The sequence below is a fragment of the Elgaria multicarinata genome, chromosome 5 (assembly GCF_023053635.1).
Source record: "Elgaria multicarinata webbii isolate HBS135686 ecotype San Diego chromosome 5, rElgMul1.1.pri, whole genome shotgun sequence".
Lineage (NCBI taxonomy): Eukaryota > Metazoa > Chordata > Lepidosauria > Squamata > Anguidae > Elgaria > Elgaria multicarinata.
The window spans coordinates 7758484-7779061 of record NC_086175.1 but is presented as its reverse complement, the minus strand read 5'-3'; the positions used below and the strand labels follow the sequence as shown (position 1 = coordinate 7779061).

Here is a 20578-nt window from a genome sequence, read left to right as displayed (position 1 = left end):
AAATCTGTTAAGGAGAAAAAGAATAGCTGCACAAAGCTTTTTGATTGGTAGCAGTGAGAGTCCTATGTCTGGAAACACCCTAGATAGCCAAGCACCAAAGCATCAGATCTCAACTTTGCATTTAGTCTATGTGAATACTGGCTTCATAGATACTACCAGAGGCTACAGAATTAAGAATGATAAACATTACTTTCTGGCAGTGACTGGAAGCTTGCTGAACCAATACAGGATCACAATTTGCTTGAGGTGGACAGGTATGTCTGGATGCATCGTCATGGAAAGTTGGTCTTTCTTACTTTCTAATAAAAGTGAGTTGAGGCACATCCTTTCAACTCACGCTGCAGCCTGCCAAAAATATCATAACTGGTACTAGTTTATCAGTTGTGGGACAAACTGTTGTTCACATATTTTTACCTCTTAATTTTAAATTAATGATGAAGAGGATGGGCTACATTGCCAGTTCACTGACAGAGCAATCTTTGACATGTGTACTCACAAATAAGTTCCACTGAGTTCAATGGAAGTTACTCCCAGGCCAGATCTACACCAAGCAGGATATGACACTTTGAAAACGGTTTAAAAACTGAATATGGGGTGTGCCCTGGGCCCCAACAGTTGTCAAAACTGTTATAAACCATTTTAAAGCAGTAGTGTAGATCCTCTGCAAGTTAAGAGTATATAGGATTGCAGCCTGAATCTTATATTGAAAGAACAGCAGTATAAGTTTTTCTTACACATATGCAATGTAGTATGATGATGATGATGATGATGATGATGATGATGATTATTATTATTATTTTAATTTCTACAATTTTAGCCCTGCCTTTCTACACATTACTCATGGCAGCTTACACTAATACATAGCAAATGACAGCAACATATTAAAAAACCTAAAAGGCACTAAGAGCAGTCAGATCCTTATTTAAGGCAATATTCTGAAAACGCCTGCTGAAATAGCACATACATTACGGTAAATGTTTACATTCAACATATCATTTTACATTTCTATATATATTCCAGTTGTGTAAATGCATTGTATGCATAGTTAACTTTAAATATGAGACCCAATGCACCTAAATATTAGAAATAGAAACAAAAAGTTTCTCTCATGAAGATGGATATTGTATTGATGGAAAATGGAATTTGTCACTTTAAGCTCTACTTAAATAAGTAAAAGCAGTCATGCCTCCCCGTGACTGCCCCGTGAATGTTACATATACATTCATAGCATGCACAAAATTACTCTGGTCCGCATGAAAAGTAGGGAATGTAAACAAACAAGGTGGATAGCTTTAATAACAGCTTTTTTTGAATCAAGAGAAATGGTGGGAAACTCATGCTTTACAGTGCCATCCGCCTGCCCTGATGTCATTAGCTGGAGTGGGTCAGGATTGTATACTGGTAGCTCTGTTCTGGCCTTTTTACGGCAGAGAGGAGCACCACCAGATGAGAACGCCTCTGTGGCGGAGGACCTGCTGCTGCACCCAGTTGGGTAGAAAGCTACCACCAGCACAGAGCCCCATAATGGGGCATTCCAGAGGTGGGGCGGAGAGGGGCTGGCTTTGGATCCACAGGATTCAAAGCTGCTTCAGGCCCATCAGCTATGCCAGCCCTGGACCTGCATAGCTAATCCCCCCCCCCCCATTTCTATCAATGGAAGGTGGAATTGTGAATGCAAAGTGTCACTTTCTACTTTGGCCAATATGAGCTAACAGGGCTTGGCATGCAGTGTGTTAATAAAGGGTATGCACAAATCTTTCCCCACGAAATCAGTGGCTTTTAAAAGTACTTAACTATGACTGAATCTTGCCTGAACTATTTAAATATCTATGGGAAGATCAAGTAATTGTGTTACTGTGAGGCATGGCAGAATGCGCCTGATAGCTACTCCTAATTTTAACTTGGAACTAATCTGGAACTGTGTGACCTGCTGGGAAACACTTGCTTCTTAATAAACATGGCTCTGCCCTGCAGTGGGCCCTTGGCACTGTGAGTCTGGACTAGAAGAGCGTTATGCTAGTGGACTTTCACATAGGTAAAATTGATGCCCTTTCTGTTGTATGAGCTTGCAGTGAGCATTCAGCAATCACCTGTTACGTGATGGCTTGCATGTAGCAACTACCTAAGATATTTGTAAAGCCAGTTGAGTATTTGTGGTGTGGTTATATGCAACACAGTGGACTGATTTTAAGTTAATTTGAGTTATGAAAAAGAAAAAAGAAACCTTTTCCTGGTCAACATATAACACTACTGCTTCCTTTTAGGACTTGTGTACAGTGGGAGTTTAAAAACCATAAAACAATAAAGCACAGTTTGTGTTTTAAATGCTTCTGCCAGTGTCTGTGTATTATAGGGTGTGTTGATCACTGATAAGGCTAGTATCTCACTGCCACGTATGTTCAGAAGTCGAGAACCTCCAAGGTAACTTTGCTGTCAACAAATGCTGAAAACACTACCAAGTGAGTTCTGCCTGTGGATGGCAGTTATGCAAAATATTAGATATTCCTAGAAGGATAAAATATATTGGGCAGTATCCAACACTACGCCCACACTGGCATGACTCACTGCTAAAACAACAGGAAGTTAATGCATCCTGCAGCAATTGGAAATGAGCAAAACACTCATTTCTGGAACAGGGCAGGTCTGTGGAGCTTATAGAGGGGGAGCTCTTCTGACCTCCCCCAACCTGGAAACAAGTGTGTCCTTTCAGTTCTGGGATTACTTTCGGAAGCGCTAGTTCCTGTTGTGCAATTGGTAGGCCACAAAAGTGCAACAGAATTAACAGGAGTGCAGCAGCAGTATTGGATATTGCCCATTGCAGGCTATTTTCCCATTCTGCAAGGTCCACTCCTTTCAGTAAAACAAAACAGAAACTGACTCTCAGCAAGAGATAACTACTGAGCCCAGAGACTTGGGAAGTCCACAATCATATAGAACTGCCAAGAATTATCAGATAGCAATATTGTTATATTTTTGTATTGAATATCATCAGAGAAACCCCACTGGCTTTGGTTGGAAGCAATCTTCAAATGTTAATGCTTGTTCTCTCTTGCACTTTTTCTCATCTTGATGTTGGCATTTCTAAGACTGTTCCTGGCTGTGTTAGCTATAAATTATTGAACACTGAATATTAAACTTGTATGTTTAATATTTCAGAGCTCATAGATTTTCCTTCTTTGGGGATTCTTGCCCAAGGGATTTTATTACTGTGAGTATACAGGTGTATATGGTTTCTTTTTTAAATGCCATCATAAGTTAATCAGAAAGTAAATATGCGAAGACAACTCAAATCTAATTGGAGAAATATTTGTATTTATTTATTTATTTATTAAAACATTTATATAGTGCCCATTATACTGTTAGACTTTTAGGGTAATGTATCACAACGTTCAAAACAACAAAAACAAGGATAAAGGCAACAGATAAAATCTTAAAACAGACTGAAATGTGCTCAAATTAAAATGTTAAAAATACATGGGTAAATAAAAAAGTTTTTGCATGATGCTTAAAGGATTTAGGCAAAACTCTTTTAAGGAGCATTCTGCAGTCAGAGTCCCACATCAATTCAAGGGCCCTGCCTCTGTTCCCAATTGGTGTGATTGTGAAGAATCTAACCTTTCTGTGCCTAAGTTTCCCCATTTGGAGAATGGGGATCATACATATCAACATATCAACCTATTTGTAAAACAGAGGGTCACATCCAGACTTAGTCGTGCTTAAATAGACTTGTTGAAATCAATGGGTCTTCGGTATATCTACATGATTAGCAATTACCAAAGCATTGTGCCAGACCAGACGCCCTTCAGTTTAAAGAGGCACATGGCATTGGAACGTTTTGCAGATCACCCTGTTATGCTGTTTAAAAAAAAAGAATTAAATGTTTAAATGCCTAACAAACTTGCCCATGAAATCTGTTGAGCAGAAAATGTTGTAAGTTTGGGTTTTAGTTACTTGTAATATTTTTAAGGAGCAGTGAATTTTGTTTGTTTACATACTGTTTACAATGGCACAGGTTTATTTTTAATATATACAATTGAGATATTTATTGCATATACTATTTTGAAAGATGTTATATGTGTTTTGCACCTTTGGGATATATTGTTACATCTCTGTGTACAGAATATTTGAGTGGTTCTGTTAATAGTAATTTTATGACTCCTAAGTGACCAGTTTTCTGTGCCTTTTTATTATTGGATGCATGGTTACCTATTTATTATTGTATGGAAGTCATGAAGATGTGTATTTTTGTATGCTGTTGGAAACAATGGTTGATTTTATTGTACATTTATGAGAGATTCCTCCCTTAAAGGGCACTCTCTTGATCTTCCTTCTGAAATAAAGAGATACATACAACCTCGCTAAGTATTTTTGAATCTTTGAAAATCTGGTTTAAAGGACTGCAACACACATTTGTGTCTTTTATTAGATTGCTATTCATAAAATTGCAGAAGAGTTTCAAAATTATAGAATAAAAACAGCATTCAATAAAATAGTAGGCAGCACAAAGGATTCAATAAAATAGTAGGCAGCAAGAAGAATTTAAAATAAAAGGCTTTCTGGAAAAAAAATCTTCAGCTGTTTCCAAAAAGACCGGAGGAAAGAAGTTCAACAAACCTCTCCCAGGAAAGAAGTTCAGAGTCTCAGGGCTGTCACTGAGCAGGCCCTGCTCCTTGTAGAGGCTAATCCATCCTTTTCACTGGATGGAATCTGGAGTAGGACTCCCCAGAAGATCTTAAATGGCTGGGGAAGGAGAAGAGGCGTTTATGTGGCTTGTCCTGCTTGACAGTCTAATTTTTGAGCAGTAAAAAAAATCAGATCCTATGGGAGAAACTGATCTAGTAAGGAAGTGATGATATTAAACTTTCCTGATCTCCACCTCCTCAGACCTTGTGTTCTCTGTACTGTTGAACTTGTTATCCAGCTTGGGAATAGTCGTAGCATAGCAGTAAAGAACAGATTTTGTATGCAGATGGTTCCATGTTCAAGCCCTGGCAAATCTAGTTAAAAGATCTCAGGTAGGAAGGCCAGGAAAGAACCCTGTTTGAGAGACTGGAGTGTTTCAGCCAATCCAAGTAGCTGGTACTGGAATAAACTGACCAATGGTCCCACATAGCAGACGGCCAAAGTACTGCCTGCTTCCCATCTTGCCCTACACACTCATGTCACCTTGGATACTTGCACTGCGTAGTAATAATTTCTCCAGGTGTCTATTTCCGCCATCCCTTTACCTGTATTGCAGCTCTACTGCATTTCAAATGGTGAAGCCAAGCCGATCAGAGAGAGAAGCAACCCATCCAGGACTGGGGTGTACCCTGTCCAATTGTGGAACTGTTGTAAAAATGCCACTGAGGTAGGATACCCAATACTGACTTCCACAATGAGAGTGTATTCTAGTGGGTATACATTAAAAGTTCCATGAATAGGGTGGGGTGAGGGAGGGCTCCCTGCAGGCAAAACCACCATTGGAACACAGTGTCTGGGTTCAGACAACACAATGAACCACACTCAAAGGTTGGGTGTGGGTTATTTGAACCCAGCCATGCTAACAAACCATGGTTTGTTAACCACGAACAACCCACAGTTCACAACCCAACAACAAACCATGGATTATATTCATGGGTTCATGGTTAACAAAGCATGGTTTGTTAGCATGGCTGGGTTCAGGCAACATAATAACCCACGTGTCAGCAACAACCCACAGCTCAATGACAGCCCATGTTGTCTGAACCCAGTTATGACAGGATAAGAGGGACAAATAATGCTCTATATGTCATGCCTGCTACTGCTGCTGTGGAAGGCTATCATTCACCATGCAACAGAAGAAAGATGTTTTCTTTGAGTATGGATGGATGTCTGACTGCCACTTAGAAGATAAGGTAACATAGTCCCCAACGACTTGCAGCTGTAATGGGCAATTTCTCCCAAATGCAGATGGTGGCAGTACTTCCACAAGCTGCAGATACCCTTTTCTCAGTTGAAAATGCATCCACACCAGGAGCTATGGCAAAATACGGACCTTCTCTGGCTCTGCTTACAGTACCTGTCGCATGATCAATTCTCAAATTTACATTTCACTTATCAGTGTTCATATGAATAGATACCCCTGGCTCACTCCTCAAGGCATTCTTTTGAGGGCACGTCTAGTGACGCACAAGACTCTTCCAACTGAACATGTAGCACTTGAACTAGTTTACCTATTTATATCACTGTCCAATCTTCTAGCTGTCTTCCAGTTTTCGTCCTGCAAAAGAAAACAGATAAAAGATTCTTTTGAATAGGTCTCATCCCCCCAACAAGAAACATCACTACATGTCATTCCAGTGTTTCAAAAAGTGACTGTAAGTCCTTGGGATCCACACCAAAATATTTCCCTTCTTCTGCTTACATTATCAACAAGGACAAATTTGTACTACCGTATTTCTTCGATTGTAAGACACCATCGATTGTAAGACGCACACTAATTTCAGTACCACCAACAGAAAAAAAAACTTTGATTCTAAGAATAATAATCGCACCCACGATTCTAAGACGCACCCCGTTTTTAGAGATGTTTATATGGGGAAACAAGTGTGTCTTAGAATTGAAGTTTATAGCATCTAGCAGGTTCCTGACGTCGGGCTCCGAGTTGTACCCATCAGAAGGCATTGTGCAGCTATTCCATGTTTTGATACCAAATTTTCCATGGTAATTAATCCACTTCCCAGCCATAAAATTCTATGAATGAGACAGGGTAATGGTGTGATAAATGCCTTGTCTGGAAGCATCCATAATATCAGTTTGTCATGTTGGATCTTACGCATTTTGTAGAGTTAATTTTGAATTATCTGCATATTTATTTATTTATTTATTTATATTTTATATTTCCCAATAGCCAAGGCTCTCTGGGCAGCTCACAATTAAAACCATAAAATACAGCATGATATCACACACACTAGAGAAACTAGAATAACATGTGAACTGCATTTCAAAGTATACCTATTCTTCAAATGCCAGTAGCCAAAATGGGACCGTTTGGCATCTGGGGCAGAGCACAGTGAAGTGAGGGGTGGGGGAGCAAAACGTTTGTAGAACTCCTAAATACTTTAGAAAAAGTAGCTGGGCCCCTAAAAGCAGCCCAATGGGAAATGTTTGCGAGGTGATGTTTGCCCTGTCCTGGACGGGGTTGCACTCTCCCTAAAGGATCGGGTCCGTAGTTTGGGGGTGCTCTTGGATCCAGAACTGTCACTTGAGGCACAGGTGAACTCAGTGGCAAAGAGCACCTTTTATCAGCTTAGGCTGATATACCAACTACGCCCTTATCTGGACAGAGATAGCCTAGCTACAGTTATCCAGGCTCTGATAACCTCTCGCTTGGATTACTGCAATGCGTTATAAGTGGGGCTGCCTTTGAAAACGGTCTGGAAGCTTCAGCTGGTACAAAACAGGGCAGCCAGTTTATTAACAGGGACTGGCTGGCGAGATCACATTGCGCCAGTCCTTTTACAACTTCATTGGCTGCCAGTCCAGGTCTGGGCCCGATTCAAAGTGCTGGTATTAACATTTAAAGCCCTAAACGGTTTGGGGCCAGGTTATTTGAAGGAACGCCTCCTCCCATATGTACCTGCCCGGACCTTAAGATCATCTACAGGGGCCCTTCTCCGTGAGCCCCTGCCAAAGGAAGTGAGGCAGGTGGCTACTAGGAGGAGGGCTTTCTCTGCTGTGGCACCCCGGTTGTGGAATGAGCTCCCCAGAGAGGTCCGCCTGGCGCTTACACTGTACTCCTTTCGTCACCAGCTGAAGACCTTTTTATTCTCTCAGTATTTTAACACTTAATTTTAACTTAAATTTAAATCTTACTGTTTTAACTCTGTATTTTAATTTTATATCAATTTTGCTGCGTAGTTTTATCCTGGTTGTGCTTTTTATATTGTATTTTGTATTTGTGCTTTTAACCTGTTGGTTGTTTTATTATGGTTTTAATTTTTGTGAACCGCCCAGAGAGCTTCGGCTATTGGGCGGTATAAAAATGTAATAAATAAACAAATAAATAAATGAGCATGCTGGTTGACTGTTGGGAGATGGGGAAATAGAAAATGAGAGAGGAGGAGGAGGAGTGGAATGGAGGGGCTACAAACCCGGGCAGGAGTTTGTACACACGACAACATTTTGTTGTAAGTCTAAGGCTTGTATAGCAATAGTGATCTTCAGTTGAAGGTGTTCCTGCTTATGTAGTCAGAACAAGGGCACCCACTCACAACTAGGAGGTATTGCCAGACTTGGGGATAACTCCAAGGTTTGCAGAAGCAGAAAAAATCTTTAGGGGTAAAAACACATTTTCTTTAATTTCTATCAAATGTTTCAGGTTTGCTTCATCACTGACTGTATAAGAGCTGAAACACAGCCATCACCTGGGGTGAAATTTATAGAATGTTGGTGCTGTGGATGGAATTCCCAGATTGCAAGAGAAGTACAGGAGGTGGCATTATTCTCCAAGTTCACAAGAACTTCAGGCTCTCACAAGAAGCTTGTGCAGATTTGGTGGCTGGCAGAAGGCAATAACAGTTGGCTAGCCAAAAAGATCCATAAACTTGCCTTCTCTGATGGTTTGAAGAACATCAAGAAAAAGGATGTGTCATCTTTGTGGTACTATTGCAGGTGACTTTTATGGTTGGATGCACTCATATTCCTGCAAAAGCCATGAACAAGCCACTTGTTTTTGCCTTCCGCCAGCCACCAAATTTGCACAAGCTTCTTGTGAGAGCAGGAATCAAAACACCCATCATCAATTGCACCATTACATCCAGCTATCTGCTCTTATTTGTGTGAAACAACATTCAGTAGCACAACGACTGGGAAAAAACTATCTTAATAAACAGAACAAAACTTGCAAATTTAACAGTGCAATTAATATACGTCACTGAGTGCAAGTGCCCTGGTTGCCACATGCAGTATGTTGGCAAAACCACCACTGATCTTCAGAAACCACAAAGAATAACAAAGAAGACAGAATAACTGTGGTGAAATACTTTAATTCTGATGGCCACAAGCTTTCAGACATAGTAATATTTCCAACAGAACAGCCTTCATGACACGAGAATAAACACCTGCACTCTTACCAGGATTTCTGCTTCTGGATTCTTTGCAGGATTAACATCAGCTTCTTTACACAGGCAGACACATGTTGTTTTATTTCTCTGCAAGTTCTATATGTTTCATTTTACAGCCACTAGATGGCGCTACTGTTATAGTGCCATTACAGAAATACACAGAATGTAAAGCACTTATACAGCTTCCTAGAGAAAAATCTGAGTTTCCCTGTGCTTTACAATGGTGGGTTAAAGGTCACAAACCATGGGAGGGGCACTGAAGGTTGTTAATGTCATGTAAAGGACCCACAAACTTCCGTGAGTAACCAATCTTGTTCGCACTATATAAGCCCCATGTGGAGAAGTCCAACCATCTAACTTGACAATTCTCGAAAAAAGGGAGAACTTGGATTTATAGACTGCACACATTGAGCTGGTTCACGCAATCAAAACAGCCCACTGTGGATTGTTCAAGCCACGGTGAGCCACAATGCGTGCCAGACCCTGGATTGTTTACCCTTGCATAACCCAGATTGTTTACCCTTGCATAACCCAGAATGGCCAGATTTGGAAGGTGGGCTGTTTAATCATGCAAACCACCACTTTTAGTACTACTTGTGAACCGCCCAGAGAGCTTCGGTTATTGGGCGGTATAAAAATGTAATAAATAAATAAATATCTAGGAATTCCATCCAAAGCACTAACATACTATAACTGCCACCCTAGGTGTTGGCTAGGTTTCAGCTCTCATACAGTCACTGACAAAGCTGGAAGCTGAAACATTTGATAGAAATGTATTTTTATTTATTGCATTTTTATACCGCCCAATAGCTGAAGCTCCTTGGGTGGTTCACAAAAATTAAAACCATTCAAAGTATAGTATAAAAACATGATATAAAATCCAATATAAAAGCACAACCGGGATAAAATCAGCAGCAGTGCAGAAATACAAATTTAAAATACAAATTTAAAACAGCCAAGTTAAAATTAAATTTATAGACTGTTAAAATGCTGAGAGAATAATTTATTCTAGTTTTTGCCAGTTGCTTTACTAAAAATTTTAATTCTTGGTTGCCTCCTTCTGGGATCTAGGGTTTTTGGCTAATTGCAGCGCTGTTTAAGCTGCTTTTCCTATCATTATATTGTTTACACCAGTGTGGTGTATTGGCTAGAGTGTCAGACTGGGTGTCAGGAGATCCGGGTTCTAGTCCCCACTCGGCCATGGCAACCCCCTGGGTGACTTTGGGCCAGTCTTAGGGCTCATCTACACCAAGCAGGATATTCCACTATGAAAGCGGTATATAAAAGGCAGGAGCCATTTTATATATTGAAGTGTTGGGGCCCATTGACACAGGGCATATACTGCTTTCATACCATTTTCACAGTCTTATATCCTGCTTGGTATAGATGTGTCATAGGGCCCAACAGTTGTCAGTGTGCTTCAATACCGCTATAAAGCAGTCCTTTGGCTCCTGCCTTTTATATACTGCTTTCATAGTGGAATATCCTGCTTGGTGTAGATGAGCCCACAGACTCTCAGCCCAACCCACCTCACAGGGCTGTTGTTGTGAGGATTAAGTGGAGAGGAGGAAGAGGATTATGTACGCTGCAAGGTGGGATATAAATGCAATAATAAATAAAATAAATAAAATACACCCCATGTAGTGTGCGTGCGTGTATCTGAAACGATGCGCATGGTGTGATGTATGCAAGACAGTTCGAAAGCTGCAACTCGTGCATAATGCAGTGCTAAATTGATTTCGAGAACCAGAAGGTTCAATCATATAACACCTGGTCTGATCCGCTTGCACTGGCTGCCTGTAGTTTTCCGAGCCCAATTCAAGGTGCTGGTTTTGACCTATAAAGCCTTACACGGCTTGGGACCACAATACCTGTTGGAATGCCTCTCCCGACGTGAATATACCTGGTCACTACATTCAACATCTAAGGTCCTCCTCCGGGTGCCTACTCCGAGAGAGGCTCGGAGGAGTGTGGCAACGAGGGACAGGGCCTTTTTGGTGGTGGCCCCCAGACTCTGGAACAATCTCCCTGATGAGGTTCGCCTGGCTGGCGCCAACGCTATCTTTCCGGCGCCAGGTTAAGATTTTCCTCTTTGCCCAGGCATATGGCGGCATATCTTAATCACCCACATTTAGTTTTTTTTAACAGTTTTTAATGCTTTATGTGTGTATGCTCTGTATTTTTAAATTTTGTATACTCGTTTTTAATCTCAATTTTAGAATTTCTGTAAACTGCCCAGAGAGCTCTGGCTATGGGGGCGGTATATAAGTGTAATAAATAAAGAGAGAGAGAGAGAGAGAGAGAGAGAGAGAGAGAGAGAGAGAGAGTGAGTAACAGGGAGAGAGGGAGAGAGAGAGACAGAGAGAGATGGAGATAGATAGAGACAGAGAGACAGAGAGAAATAGAGAGAGGGAGAGAGAGAGAGAGAGACAGAGAGAGAGAGAGTAAGAGAGAGACAGAGGGAGAGAGAGAGAGGAAGAGACATAGAGAGAGAGAGAGAGAAAGTGACAGAGAAATAGAGACAGACAGAGAGAGAGAGAGTGACAGTGGGAGAGAGAGAGAGAGACAGAGTGACAGAGAAACAGAGAGAGAGAGAGGGAGAGAGACAGAAAGAGAGAAAGAGACAGAGAGACAAAGTGACAGAGGAAGCGAGAGACAGAGAGAGAGAGGAAGAGAGAGAGAGTGACAGAGAGAAAGAGAGAGAGAGAGAAAGAGAGACAGAAAGAGACAGAGATAGAGAGACAGAGTGACAGAGAGGAAGCGAGAGACAGAGAGAGAGAGGAAGAGAGAGAGAGACAGAGTGACAGAGAGAAACAGAGAGAGAGAGAGAAAGAGAGACAGAAAGAGACAGAGATAGAGAGACAGAGTGACAGAGAGGAAGCGAGAGACAGAGAGAGAGAGGAAGAGAGAGAGAGAGAGAGTGACAGAGAAATAGAGAGAGACAGAGAGAAAGATATAGAGAGAGAGAGAGAGAGAGAGAGAGAGAGTGGGAGAGGGAGAGAGAGACAGAGGGAGAGAGCGAGACAGAGATAGAGACAGGTATAGAGAGAAAGAGAGAGAGGGAGGGAGGGAGACAGAGAGAGAGGAAGCCTCCTGCTTCGCCCGCGGCCTTTCCTCCTGGGCCACGCGCGGGCTTTCCGCGCTTCGGCCTCTCCTGCCCCCTCTTCGCCGAAGAGAAGCCTCCGCCTCGGGCCGCCGCGACTGAGCATGCGGAGGGGGACGTCAGCCGCCGCCGCCGCCCCGAGGACGCCTCCGTGTGATGCCGGCGGCCTCCCCGGCGAGAGCGAGCTAACGGGGGCGACGGCGGACGCAGAAACCATCGGAGGCCGGCGATGGAAGGGGCGAGTCTCGCGAGAGGAACGCGGGGCAGCGCAAAGAGATGAGGCGACCGCGGCGGCGGTGATGTCTGCCCTCCTTCCCGCCCGCCCGCCCGCCGGTGAAAGGAACGCGTCTCGTTGGTTGCCCAGGCGGTGAGGCCCGCCCGAGGTTTGAGCCGGGCAAGCGGTGAGTGAGGGGGGGGCGAGTCGAGAGCCGCTGAGGCGACAGGTTCTCGGGGTGGGGGGAGGCGGGGGGGGGAGCGGGCTGCCGGCCAGCAACGGCCGAGGGTCCTGTCAGAGCTTCTCCCTGCCCCGCGCCTCGTCGTGGACTTGTGGTGGCTCCATTCCGGCGCGCCTCCCTCCCCATCCTCCGCCCCTTCCCCATTTCTATGGGTCTCCTCTCTTGCGTCCTGGGAAAAGCTTCCCCCCAAGTCCTTCCCTCTGCCTCCCCCTGCTTCCCCCCTCCACCCCCACGTCTCTCTCTAAATAGTTGGTGAAAAGGGGGACTCCGTTATGCCTAGTCGACATCCAAAAACCTAATCGCCATACTTCACGCTTACATTTTGCTTTTCAAGTGATTGAAGTGTGTTGTCACTAAAGGTTACAACAACCCTGTAAGGTAGGTCAGCAAAAGGGTGAAGACAGGGGTGATGTTTTTTTTAATAATAACTGTAAGGCAGGTGAATAATGCCAAGCTGACACACGTGGCATTTGGTAGCTAACAAAATATTTATTTATTTATTTATTACATTTCTATACCGCCCAATAGCCGAAGCTCTCTGGGCGGTTCACAAAAATTAAAACCATAATAAAACAACCAACAGGTTAAAAGCACAAATACAAAAAATACAGTATAAAAAGCACAACCAGGATAAAACCACGCAGCAAAATTGATATAAGATTAAAATACAGAGTATATAAGATCAGACCCTCTGATCATGGTCTGATTCTTTTTCACTTAGCGGAGAAACATCTTAAATTTCTACGTAGCAAACTGTTTGTCGCCTTCATGGATCTGAAGTCCGCTTTCGACTCCATCCCTAGAACTAAACTATGGGAGAAATTAGATAAAATCCTGGTGGACAAAAGACTTCTTAATCTTATAATGGTTCTATATAGCGACAGCAGGATGCGAGTTAGATGTGGCACACAGAGACAGCTTTCAAATAAAATTCTTATGTCTAGAGGAGTAAGACAGGGCTGTATCCTCGCACCTACGCTATTTAACCTATACATAAATGATATTGAGGAGGCCCTGTCTGACCATGAAGGACATTTGCCCAAACTTGGCGCAAGGAAAATTCCTATTTTACTTTACGCAGACGATGCTGTTATTCTCTCCCGTTCTAGACCTGGTTTGAAACCTCTTTTAATGAAATTCTCCAACTTTTGTTTGACCAACGATCTGAAAATTAATTCTGAGAAATCTAAAGTCATGGTCTTTGAAAATAGATTTTTTCAACGTCGGTGGTCCCTTGACGGGCATATACTGAAACAGGTGAAAAAATTCTCTTACCTGGGGCTGTTATTCCATCATACCCTGTCCTGGAGTGCCCATAGATCGGCCACTCTTAATAAACCTTCAGTCAGTTCAGCCGCAATAACACGCTTTTTCTTTACTAAAGGGGGAATGTTTATACCGTCTGCCATCAAAGTGTTTAATGCCAAGTCTGCAGCCCAGCTTTTATATGCCTCCAACATCTGGATAGGGGGGTTAACATCTGAGATAGATAGGCTACAGACAAGGTATTTGAGGACCATTCTTCAACTCCCAAAGTGTGTCCCTAATTCCTTACTTTTGTTGGAAACCGGGGAAAGCTCTCTTTCGCTTAGGGCTTGGTGGTCTGCCTTAAAATTTTGGATGGAAGTTAGTCTTTTTGGGAGGGGCTCAGGTCTGCTTTTATGTCTGGCTCAGGACATCTATGTGAATAGCTGGTCCAAGCTTCTTGCCAGGAAGGCAGCTTCAATCGGTCTCTCCTCATCCCTCCCCCTTAATCTGGGCTTGAATTTTGCTTTTAAATCTGTCAAACAAAGATTGTGGGATATAGCCTTCTGTGACTTACGTACTCGCTCTTATGTTTCTTGCTCTCCCAGTGCATTGCATGTTCATTACGTTGGGCCTCTTCAGCTGGCTGACAATCTAAAGAACCTGTCGGTGGCTAAATATCGTATTGTTTTCTCCAAGGCCAGATGCAATGTTTATTCTATTGAATTACTTCAGGGCAGATATGATGGTGTCCCTTTATCAGGAACGACGGTGCCCCTGTAAGAATATGGAAGTGGAGACGATGGAGCATATCCTTCTGTCTTGTAGCTTTTATAATCAGGCCCGCCATCTTATGATCACCCCATTGTTGAGTAAACTGTCCAGAAGTCCAGACAAATTTTATGTTAAGTTTCTGTTGGAAGATAAGTCCTCAAGAGTAACTTTGGCTGTTGCTAAATTTCTTACAGTGGCAGCCAGGATTAGAGCTCTCTGTGTATTAGATGAAAGTTGATAATAGCTCTAACTGTATGATTTCATGTTTGATTCTTGTTTTCTCATGGATCTATGGATTGCAATAAAGAAGTATGGTATGGATATAAGATTAAAATACAGAGTTAGAACAGTAAAATTTAAATGTAAGTTAAAATTAAGTGTTAAAATACTGAGAGAATAAAAAGTTCTTCAGCTGGCGACGAAAGGCGCCAGTAGGCGCCAGTGTAGGCGCCAGGCGGACCTCTCTGGGGAGCTCATTCCACAACCAGGATGCCACAGCGGAGAAAGCCCTCCTCCTAGTTTAAATAACTAATATTTTAAATAACAATAATGATGTTTATTGTTATTTAAAAGCTTTAAATCAAAATATAATACTTTCATTCCTGCCTGATTTAAACTCTCTACACACCAACCACCTCACTCTCTTCACACCAGTCCTAAGTCTCTAGAATCTAAATTCTTTTCTCTTCAGACGCACTTGGACTCACACACTTCACAAATTCCCAACGCTCTTCTTATTAGGGCTGTGCTCCGCTCTGATTTGATATTTTTTTTAGTGGGGCAGAACTGGTTTGAAGAACGCACAAACCGGTACGTTTGTTGGGCAGTGAATGTATGTTTACAACCTCTTCTGCCACACTTAAGACGTTAAAGTTTGCGCTTGGCTGAGATAATAATAATAATAATAATAATAATAATATATTTATTTCTTACCCGCCTCTCCCTTTGGATCGAGGTGGAGAACAACATTGGAACAGGAATCAATACATCTTAAAAAATTCTTGATTTTACATTGATCTGGATAGGCCTGCCGGAAAAGGCTAGTCTTTAAAGCTGCCTTAAAATCACACATAGAGTTCATTTTACGAATCTCCTCCGGCAGGCCGTTCCATAATCCAGGGGCGACATAAGAAAAGGTCCTCTGGGAAACTGATGTCAGCCTAGTTTTAGCTGACTGAAGTAAGTTCACCCCAGAGGACCTGAGTGTGCAGAGCGGACTGTATGGGAGAAGGCGATCCCGCAGGTAACCTGGACCCAAACCATTTAGGGCTTTAAAGGTAATGACCAACACTTTGTACTGTGCCTGGAAACTAATTGGCAGCCAGTGGAGTGATTTTAATGTTGGGGTAATATGCTCACCCCTAGATGTACTGGTGACCAACCTGGCTGCCATATTTTGAACTAGTTGAAGTTTCCGAACTAGGTACAATGGTAGCCCTACGTAGAGCGCATTGCAGAAGTCAAGCCTTGAGGTTACCAGCGCGTGCACTACTGTTTTTAGGTCTTCTGACTCTAAGAAGGGTCGCAGCTGGTGTATCAGCCGAAGCTGATAGTAGGCACTCCTGGCCGTTGCATCTATCTGGGCTGTCATTTGGAGCGACGGATCCAGGAGCACCCCCAAACTGTAAACACAGTCTTTCAGGGGGAGTGTAGCCCCATCCAGAACTGGCTGACACACCTCCAAACCTAGGTCAGAGTCCTTGACAGCAAGCACCTCTGTTTTGTCTGGATTCAGCTTCAGTTTGTTTTTCCTCATCCAGCAGCATTATCTTATTCTATCAGATAATAGAATCCATATAGTGCAGGTGGAAGGAGAGAATGGTGGAAATCACAGCTCAACTTTTAGGGTTAGAGTGCCTCTCATTCTCCCACAGGTTCCATAAAATAGCAACCACATGGGGCCCTGTGCTGGATTGAGACTGCAGTGCAGGAGAAGGGATTCAGCCTTTCCCCTCACACCATTTCCTCCAGAACTGTTCTCCAGGGCTAATTCTATTCCTAACACAAGTTGGACAAAAGCAAATGGCAAGATGGATTATGTCTCCTTGCTGCTCTCTTCTGTCAGAGTGGTATATCAGTTTGTGTGTTGGACTAGATGAGTGTTTTATTATACCTGCCTCAAACGTAGAATTTCACGAGGAGACAAGACAATTTTGTCTTCCGTTTATAACCCTCCCATGTCTTCCTACTACTTTTTCGATCTTCTTTCTTAATACACAAAATCCATTAAAGAGGGATAAGTTGGGGGCAAGGCACAGAGGCATTGGGGTCAAAGAAGATAGTGGCAGTTGCAGTCAACTGACTAAGCACTTCTCTTGCAGTGCTGGAACATACATTAAAATATTTCTAAGGGAAGGACACTGTTTTTCCCATTAGGCCCCAACATTCAGGCCTCAAGACAACCATTCAGAAATTCAGTGGTAGAACTAAAGTAATTGTGTCTACTATCCACACTATGCTTAGAGTTTTGCCAAATATTACTAATTTCTGCACTGTAGGATTTCGCAGTAGTAAAAAGAGAATCAAATTGACATTAACTGTCTAAACTGCAATCTATTGAGTTTAACTGGGTTGGAAGATGTCGCAGTTGGCCAGCGGCTAGTGTTGGCTCTTTCAATCTCTTGTGTACCATATGCCTTTAAAACTGATGTACTTTTATTGCTAGGTTGGATGGGTGTAAAGAGGCATGTGTTTTTTGTATTTTTAATAGCTATATAGAAGTTGGAAAATCCATAGTGATCCTGCCTTACTTAGTTTGGCTTAGACATGGAACTTGAAAGCATTAGTAAGGTAGTATCATATTGGGCCAATTGCTGTTAGTGAAGGAATGTACATATTTTTAAGTTATGTTTCATTGCCTTGTTGGGCCAGGTCTCACCCTTGGAAACTTTTTTCCTAGTACCAGGGCTCAGTCCTGGAAGATGTGAATCCATAACAAAGCATAGGGGACCTAAGTAGAGGGCATTTTTCTCATCACCAACTACAGCATGCCCTCACATATCTGATGAGCACTGGGTGGTGGGTGGGTTCAGGAGAGAGGGTATAATTTTTAACCAGACTGGAACCATAACACCTCAGGTTTGGAAAAGCAAGCACTCCTACCCTGCAAAGACCTCAGTGTAATTTGAAAACATGTACATTCCCCCCCCCAAAAAAAAGTGACACGTGATGCAACGAGACATGCCACTTTACCTGGAAAGTATGCAGGAGTTGGAAGTTATCTATTCAGTTTTGCTAGCTACTGATCAATCAGATATACTTAGTTTATAAGAGTTATAACCCTGTCTCCCAAACCATTTTGATAAATGCTAGCTGTCCACCAATTTTAATCAGTTTTGTCAGTGACCATTATGTTCTGATCAAATCACTGTCTTTGCAGACTTTATAGTTTGGGAAGTAGGAAATAAAGTGAGCATTCCTTATTTCAGATCTCATTATAGACTGTTGCTTAATAGGACTGGAATATCTGTCAAATATCTTATATAAAATCAAGAATATTCTTGTGTGACTTGCAAGCTGCTTTTTTATTGCATCAGGGATGAAGGCCTCTGCTCCCCAGTCTAGTAGGAATCAGGATCATAGAGATAAGAGATTTAGAAGCAGGCACCCTCTGCCTTATATAAACAAGAGAGCTTTTCCAATCCTCCCCCAGATGAACCAACAGCTTAGCTTCTTCTACTGTTCATTTGTTTAATTATTAGCACCTGTGCACAACAGCGGATACAGGAGGAAGCATGGGATTTAGATAAACAACCCTCATCACAATAGCGTAGGACTGAGGTTGCTATCTATCTAGAATTCTTCGTGAGGTTTATAGGGATAGTGCCGATGCATGCATTGTGAAGGTTTTGGTAAATGCAATAACATTGTGCTTTTCTATACAGCTCTGTCCCTTAATCAAATCACCAGAGTGATTTAAACCATTTTGCAGGGTTGTTTTCAATGAGATTGCATACAGTATGTGCGTTTTTATTTCCTAGATGCTGTGCAGCCAGCTCAGAATATAGTCTGAGCTTCTCCACGCTCTAGTGACTGCTTGACTTTTCGCCATAGGCCACTTCTCAAGGAACACAATGTAGATGGGCAGATTGGTGGCAAGGTACAGGGTGCCAGATTCTATGGCTTTCCTTCACATAGGAAAGGCACTCTTACTATGCTCAAGGGTACTTTGCTCTTTTATCCTTGTTTGAATTGTTTTTTCTCCTTGGAAAGGAACTCTGCGTATGCAAGATTCATTCAGGCCTAGGTGCTATAATTTTTGTAAACAAAAGGGGGGAAATCCTACACAGATTGTAAGTGCCCAGGAATTAAGAATAAATCCCCAGGAGTTAGGTGCACACCAAGCATGCAAACTTTTGCTGTTGGAGCTGAGTTGTCTGTATTTCAGCTGATGTATTCTGTAAAGCTTCTGGAAGGGATTAAACTATGGGAAAACTCAAGAATACAGTTATAGTTGTATTTATCATTATTGTACTTATCTTTATTTATTTATTTTATTACATTTATATACTGCCTCAAAGCCGAAGGTCTCTGGCCGGTTTACAAAGATTATCTTTTTTTCCTAATATATTAATGCTTTAAATGCTTTATGAATATTTCGTAGGTTACTTGGTCAATAGTTTTGTGGGGTGGGGGAGGGAAGGGATCAATAAAAAAACCCAGCCCTACATAGCATTCACATCCAATGCATAGTGAGGACATCCAGAAGTAGAGAAGTGTATCATGAGTTTCCCCCTTTTTTGTTTTATTTTTTATGCCATTTGTGCATTTACTTAGGTTAAACATCTCTTATACTGAGAAACTGATATTAATCTCATTAAACATCAGGAAATTAAATATCAGGAAATATATCCCAGCTAGGATAAGGATATCCTAGGTAGGATAAGGATAAGGAGGGTTGAAGGAGGCATGCCATTGGACAGGGAGGGGAGAGGAAAGGCTGTGGATTAGAGATGTAAAATTTCCAGAAATTTTGAAGCCATGGAAAAAACTCAGTTTTTTTCCTTTTTTTGGGAGGGGGAGTACAGAAATTTTTGGAAAAATTGAAATAATGCAATATTAGCACTTTTTTACAGATTGAAAGTCACTTTGTTACTTTAGGGACATAAAATGTAATTATGTCCAAGTTGGTTTGGCATAAAATTATTACATTTGGTATATTAAAAGTAGTGTATTCAAACAATTATTACAAATTTAATTTACTTTTTAAACTTTTTTTTTTTTTTGGTAACAAATGGAGCCACAAGCTCCTGAACTGTTAGGAACACCTGAACTGTAAGGAACCTCTTTGGTTCTGCCAGTTTATGAGGAGCACGCAAGAAACAATTAAAAACAACAACTGAAGAAACCACCAACATTAGTAACAAAGAAAATTATTTATGTCTCCGCTAGTTCTCCAGTGTCAAGACATAAAGCCCCTATTCCCATAAAAAGAACTGAGAAAAATGTGGGGGGGGGGGGGAGGAAACCAAAATTCAATGAATATGCATGCAATTTAATCAGACTCATTTTCTGACCTATAGCTATCAGTATTAGTTTCAGTCTCTGCTTCCATGGAAGTGCCCCCTAGAGGCAGAAATGCATCTTCCTCTTGCATTTTAGAATTGTAGTCTCAGTTTGCAACCTAGGACTTGCTTGTCCTTGGTCCACAGACATTGTAATAATCTGATGCTGTACAGTTTTTAGAAATCATTTGGAGAATTAAATATTTGAACACCTTGTGTTAAACATTTTATTCATCATGCTAAAATAAAACATCCCATAATCCGTTTTTTCTTCATTTTTTTCAATTTTTCCAATTTTTCAAGGAAAAACCAAAAAGGCTTTGGGAAAAAACGGGGGGAAAACGTTTTTTTCCGAATTTTTCCAGTTTTTTTCCAGGCCTTCACATCTCAACTGTGGATCCGTATCTCCTG

General features: G+C 41.8%; 2 protein-coding genes across 3 annotated transcripts in view; both read left to right on the top strand.

The window, feature by feature from the left end:
- Window positions 1-15638, top strand: part of NAA16 (N-alpha-acetyltransferase 16, NatA auxiliary subunit) — a 439249-nt gene extending 423611 nt beyond the window's left edge. The window contains exon 21 of the transcript XR_010025449.1: window positions 15628-15638. The gene's annotated coding sequence lies outside the window, so the exon portion shown is untranslated. The remainder of the gene's footprint in view (window positions 1-15627) is intronic.
- Window positions 12538-20578, top strand: part of AKAP11 (A-kinase anchoring protein 11) — a 64839-nt gene continuing 56798 nt past the window's right edge. For both annotated transcript variants that reach the window (XM_063125968.1, XM_063125967.1), the window contains exon 1: window positions 12538-12590. The gene's annotated coding sequence lies outside the window, so the exon portion shown is untranslated. The remainder of the gene's footprint in view (window positions 12591-20578) is intronic.